We start from the raw sequence: 7,233 nt of genomic DNA on the forward strand, positions 1-7,233 counted from the left end.
CCTCTCTCTCTCCCCCCCTCTCTCTCTCCTTCTCCCCCCCTCTCTCTGCAATAGAGATGTTTGTATGTTTTGTAAATCTTGCTTGAGAGAAATACTCCTAATGTACAGTGCCACCCATCTAATGGTAATGGTAAAGAGTCTAATGGTAATTCACAGTGCCTTGCCCCTTCATCCAGGATCCACCTCCCATACATACTCATGCAAAATGACTGATCAAACCAGGTCACCTTTGTCAAGGTGAATTTCTACGGGTGGATAGGTTTTTTGTTGTTGTTGTTGTTTTGTTTTTTTTAAAGATAGAACTTAGAAACTAAGTACCCTGTTACCCACTTGATTGTGGTGCTCTGATGAAAGGCAAACATGTAAGTCTCAGCAGCTGGGCAAGCCTCAGGTGATGAGAGGACGGCCACTCACCTGTCCTTCAGATGACTTCACCTCTTTGTGGAGCCCCACCTGCCTCTGTTCTCTTTGTAGCTCAGAGGGAGGAGGGGGTAGTGCCGTTCCTCCTGTATTCACCTGGGAGGCAAGCACCAGCTACCCCAGGTACCAGGCCTGTGTTTCTGCTGATAAGAGCTGAGCAGGGTCACAACCTGTCCTACTGCAGGCAATCCCTGGAGAGAGAGATCTGGCAGCTTCTGGGTCCCTCTGTTTTGGAATGCAGAGTTCTTATCTGTTGTTCCCTGTACTGAGGGCGTAGCCAACATTACAAAGGCCAAAAGACTCTAGCTCATGACTTGCTTTGCTAGCATGTTCCTAGTCTTTAACAGAGAAAAAGACTAGCTTTACTCTCCTTCCTTCCAATATTCTCTGTGAACTATTCTCTACCCTATGGGTAAAAACTCCTGTCTTTTTCCCCTCTTCCATTCAACACAGTTGCATTAATTTAGTAACATTACTTTGCCAACCTTGCCACCTTCAGCACTTCCCTCACAGAGTGTGAGCAAGATCAAGACTTTGTCCATACTACACGGAATGGTGGAAATTTTACACTCTGTCCTATGCTGACTTCTTTCCTTCCTCAGAAAGAGCGGGGATGCTTCAGCTAAAGAGCAAATGGTTGGCGTGAAGGCTCTTTGAGGGACTCTTTATAAAAGGCATCTCCCTGAGAAAAGCAGACTCTAGTACTGACATGTAAATGTTACTTTTATTTCCTCAGGTGAAGGGATGAGATGAGAGCCATACCAGAGCTGTGAGAATACAAGACTAGGGATGAGCCTAGAGCCATTTTTTTTTTCTTTTTCTGTTCTTACTGTCCCTAGGCCTAGGCCTGGAAGCTTCTAGCCTCTGTACAATCTAATTATCCAAGCTGACTGATTCAATCTGGCTTCTCAAAGCTTCTGCTTTAATTGATCTGCTTGGCCTCATACTAACTTTGACAATTCATTCTAATCTTCTGGCTCCTCCTCATTCTTTGACTTGTTCTGTTTTCACCTGTGTCTAGCCTTTCTCTGTAAAACTGTCCTGGTAAACGTGACATACACACACACACACACACACACACACACACACACACATTCTCTTTCTCTCCTCTTAATTAGCCTCTCTTTCCTGTCTGTTCTCCAGTCAATTGGGAATATCCTATCTGTGTCTCATTCTGTCAAATCTTTCTTCGATTTGTCACTTTGTCTGCCCCTCAATTAAATGTTACTTTCAAACATGGTTGCTTCCTTCTCTAACCTTACTGTCATTATTAGAGATAGGGTGTGTAATAAGGGAATCTCTGTATACCAGCCAGATCAGACTATTAATTCAGGGCACAATTGCATTCTGGCTGAATCATATCTTTGGATGTGATCCCTTGCCAGAGCAACCATGTTGCTGGATTAAAATTCCTCTACACTGTCATGATGTGGGGACCACAGAGGACCTGGAACAGGGCCTGGGGACAAGTCGTAGGAAGACACTCAGTGCATGGGTGTGTCTCAGCTGGGAACTGTGTAGGACAGAAAATCCCTGGAGAAGTCTGTAGGGCTGAAATACATTCAGAAATCATTAACAAAAATTATTATTGTCATTTTAAATTATGTGTGTGTGTATGAGAAAGAGAGAGATAGAGACAGAGATAGAGGACAGAGAAATACAGAGAAGGAGAGAGAGAGAGAGAGAGAGAGAGAGAGAGAGAGAGAATGAGCACATGAGCCTTGTGTGAGCAAATGTTTACTCTGAAGGCTGTAAGTGTTGTAACCCTGGAGCTGGAGTTACAGGTGACTGTGAGTCACCTGAGAAGGGTGCTGGGAGCCAAACTTGTGTTCTCTATGAGAATAATAGATGATATTAACCAATGAGCCATCTCTAGCTCCTTGAAAGTTTTTAACAAGAGGGGATTTGCAAGTGACAAAAGTAATTATAAACGAAGATACATATACATATACAGACACACACATATCCTAAAATATGTACACCTCAACAACTCTGAGTATTAGTCACATAGAATCTAGAGAAAATTTATAGACTTAAGTGCTTATTTAAGAAAACTATTAAAAATAGATGATATATGGCAAGAGATAAAATTTTCCTTGAGAATATCAAAGAAAGCAAGACTTTTAAGTTAAAATAAACTTGACATTGTGTTGGCAAGATAACACAAAAAAGTCAAAAATACATTTTCAAGGAATTTTACAGGACTATAAATATATATAAAAACATAATACTGCTTTTATTGGCTAGAAGTTAAGAATACATGGCATGTATTACTAGAAAAAGTGCTAGGAAAACTTTATTCAAAGGAACAGGAACCAGGAAGGATCTTAGACCATCACTGAAGGATGTTGATGGGTAAATCTTCACACACACAGATGATATACTCAACTGGACGCCCACGATGAAGCATGTCCTCTTACTGCCCACCCAGAGAAGGGACTGCTAAGTCAAATGGCACATAATCAAAGGAGATAAAAAGTGTACATGCCTCGATATTTCCATTGGAGCTTTTTTGGCACTGACAAATAACACTGACTCAAGTTTTCATCAGTGAACACTGGATGAAGCAGTGTGTGGCCAATATATATAATACAATACTGTTCTGCCTTCCAAAGGGTAACATCTTCATCCATTGTGAAGATGGGAATACAGCCAGACATCACTAGGCTAAGGATATAAGTCAAACGATAGACAGATACCTCCTTTCCCTCTTTTGTGTACAATGTAAAACTGAAGATAAAGAAATAGAACAGAACTGTTGTGCTCAGGGCCTTCGTGAGAGTGAAACTGGAGAAGTGGGTCAAACAGCATGGAATTTCACCTGCATGGGAGGAAGAAGTCCAAGGGGCATGTTTTATAATAATGTGGTGAATTGCAACAAATTAGATAGTGTTCTCACCACAACTGGGTATATGGAGTAACATGTGTTTGGTCATCTTGATTCAGCCATCCCACAGTGTGTATGTTTTAAAGCTGCATGGGTACCATACATTATGTAATTCCTATTCCTCAATTAAAATGATGATGACAAAGAGACCAGACACCAGAGATCATGGTACAGATCATTTTCAAGGAAAGGATAATGGTGTGATTAGAAACAAACAGCTGTGGATTGCCGAAGTCTCTTCTCAAGGTTGAGAAACTGATAATCACACTAGCAACTGTAGACCAAACATAAACACGACCCTCCCCTAACCCTGATAGGATGTTGATATGCAGTCCTAGTTAGCCTAGAACTGTATGGGTATGTAGACAAGTCTGACCTAAAATGCACAGAGATCTGCCTGCCTCTGCCTCCTGAGTGCTGGGATTAAAATTTGCACCACCAGGTGTAACTGGTCTTTGGCTACTTTGTTATTGCTAGACGATTTCCTGCTGATTCAGGGCATCCAGTTCCTTGGGACAAATCTGATTTTCACCTTCAGGATATCTAATTTCTTCTTCTTTTCTTTCTTCTTTGTGCACAGCTACTTAACAAACTGCAACCAACAGCAACCAACTGACAACCACCACCATCAACCCCACCTCTTGGGGTCCTAGCATTTAAATACTTTCTGAAAAGTCCCCAGAGTTCAAATTGTCACACAATTGCCGAAACTATCTGCAGCTGGCAAAATCACACCTCTGCTAGAGCACGAGGCAAATAAATCACAGCTGCAGCTGTGGACAATCTGAAGCGGCCCCATATCGCACACCTAATAGAAACTAAATTTCTCATTACAACTAGGTCTGTCTAGACCAGACATAGCATGTGAATTCACACCCTGGAACTAATCCAATGTTATAAATCAAGTCTTTGAAAACTGATTAACATCTGTGATAATTTGTGTGTGTGTGTGTGCATTTGACTATGACTATGGGTATATGTGTGTGCAGATGCACATGCACAGGCACATGTATGTGTATGTATGTACAGGTTAGAGGTGACATTAAGTGCCTTCTTGCTGATGCCAGAGCCTGAGGAACTACAGCTAGTCTAGCCAGATGGCTTGCCCGCAGAATCTGTGAATGCTGGGATTACAGTCTGGCATCCATGACCACTCAGGATTTACACGAGTGGGGTCTGAACTCAGTCCTCATGCTTTTGAGAAGAGTGCGTAATCCACTGAGCCATCTCCATAGCCCATCTTGTTGCTCTTACCCATGAGTCTCGTATCGTGTTCCAGTGTCATGTAGGCCCTTTTGTCAGCTAATGATTAACATAAAACTCAGATTTCTCAGTTTTTCTCTTCTGTGGTATAACAACCTCATCCTTAAGATCTATGAAATAAGATTTAAAGCAACCAGGCATGCTGGCTATGCACTTGGAAAGCTGAGGCAGGAGGACTGCCGTGAGTATCAGTTCGCACTGTCTCAGAAACACCAAATAACAGTAACAACAACGATAATGCCTAGGAGTATACTTTTAGAACAATACAAACCCAGTCACATTCTAGATATTTACCTGCAATGGAGGAGGTATTGGAGCTATTTCCTTAAATATTACGAAAAGTTAAAATAGATCTGAATCTATATCTTTTAAGATATTTCTTTTCTTCACTTTTAATTGTAGTATTTTACATAATTTCCTCCTTCTCTTTCCTCTCTTCAAACACTCTCACAAGGCCCCTTTTCTCTTTCAAAATCATGGCTTCTTTTCTTATTGTCATGTGCATCTATACATTTCTAAATATTAATTAATTCTCATTCAGTGATGATATATATTTCTCTATATATTATGTATATAATATACATATTCCTAAATATAACCTGTTCAGTTTATATAATAATAGACACATACTTTCAGGGCTACCCTTTCATATTGGATAACCAACTAGGTGCTTGTCTTAGTCAGGGTTTCTATTCCTGCACAAACATCATGACCAAGAAGCATGTTGGGGAGGAAAGGGTTTATTCAGCTTACTTCCACATTGCTGTTGATCACCAGAGGAAGTCAGGACTGGAACTCAAGCAGGTCAGGAAGCAGGAGTTGATGCAGAGGCCATGGAGGAATGTTCTTTACTGGCTTGCTTCCCTTGGCTTGCTCAGCCTGCTCTCTTATAGAACTCAAGACTTCCAGCCCAGGGATGGCACCACCCACAAGGGGCCCTATCCCCTTGATCACTAATTGAGAAAATGCCCCACAGCTGGGTCTCATGGAGGCACTTCCCCAACTGAAACTCCCTTCTTTGTGATAATTCCAGCCTATGTCAAGTTGGCACACAAAACCAGCCAGTACAGTGTTCTTCCCTGGGAAAGACTGTTTCTTCCAATCTCAGCATTTCTCAGTTACCCGCAGTTCTTTGTGTAAGGCTGAATTGCTTTTGCAATGTTGGATGGTCATTTTCACAGAGGAAATGCAAATTGCAAAGCAGCATGTTTCACTGTGGTTTTTAAATTGGAGAAAAATGAGAGCTTTCTCTGTGTCTCTCTGTGTCTCTGTCTGTTTGTCTGTCTGTCTATCTGTCTGTCTCTGTGTGTTTGAAGAAAGAGGTATGCTATTTACTATCCTTGGACAAGTGAGGAGGCTTCAGCTTAAGGGCTTGCAGAGACCCATGCCTTTATTCCTCTCATTAGTCACTAGAGTAGCTTCTCTTCTGTGCATAGGAAGACCTGGGTTGCTAATTAACTTGTAAATCATTTCATAGCTCAGCTTCCTCAGAGTGGATAATCCCACTCCACTAGTCCCAAGACAGCATCCTGACTTTATATTCAAGTGTTCTTTCTTGCTCCAGCAACTGAGTAAAAATGTACTAATAACAAATTACCATTCTTGATTTTCCTACTTCTCCTGGCAGTTAGATTTTTGCTGGAGGTCTAGCCCGAGGGAAGATGGATGAAAGATACTGTTACCTTCCACCCTCTGGTGTTCTACTCAATTGAACAGAAGGACCACCAATACCAGTCTGCATTGCCTGATTTTACAGTGTTCTTTTTGTATGAGAAATACAATTGTATGTTTGCTTACTACTTTCTTATTTTATTTTTTGAAGTTCATTTTTTTCTTTTATTAGATATTTTCTTTATTTCCATGCCATATTTCCCAGTTTCCTCTCAAAAACAAAAACAAAAACAAAGAAACAAAAAACCCCAACGAAAAACAAGAACAAACCCCTGTTCCCTCCCCCCTCCCACTGCTCACCACCCCACCCTTTCCGGCTTACTGGCCCTGGCATTCCCCTACACTGGGGCACAGAACCTTCACAGGGCCAAGGGCCTCTCCTCCCATTGATGACCAACTTGGCCATTCTCTACTATACACATGCTGCTGGAGCAATCAGTCCCACCATGTGTACTCCTTGGTTGGTGGTTTAGTTTCTGGGAGCTCTGAGGGTACTAGTTAGTTCATATTGTTGTTCATCTTAAGGGGCTGAAAACCTTTCAGCTCCTTCGGTCCCTTCTCTAGCTCCTTCATTTGGGGACCCTGTACTCAGTTCAATGGATGGCTGTGAGCCTCTACTTCTGTGTTAGTTGGGTACTGTCAGAGCCTCTCGGGAGACAGCTATATCAGGCTAGATTGTCCTTCCTTCAGTCTCTGCTCCATAGTTAGTCTCTGCAACTCCTTCCATGGGTATTTTGTTCCCCCTTTTAAAAAGGAATGATGTCATACAGTGGAAAAAAGACAGCATTTTCAACAAATGGTGCTGGCTCAACTGGCAGTTACCATGTAGAAGAATGCAAATCGCAAATTGATCCATTCCTATCTCCTTGTACAAAGCTCAAGTCCAAGTGGATCAAGGATCTCCACATCAAACCAGATACAGTGAAACTAATAGAAAAGAAAGTGGGGAAGAGCCTCAAGCACATAGGCACAGGGGAAAATTTCCTGAATAG

Source organism: Mastomys coucha, unplaced genomic scaffold, assembly GCF_008632895.1.
Source record: "Mastomys coucha isolate ucsf_1 unplaced genomic scaffold, UCSF_Mcou_1 pScaffold5, whole genome shotgun sequence".
NCBI lineage: Eukaryota > Metazoa > Chordata > Mammalia > Rodentia > Muridae > Mastomys > Mastomys coucha.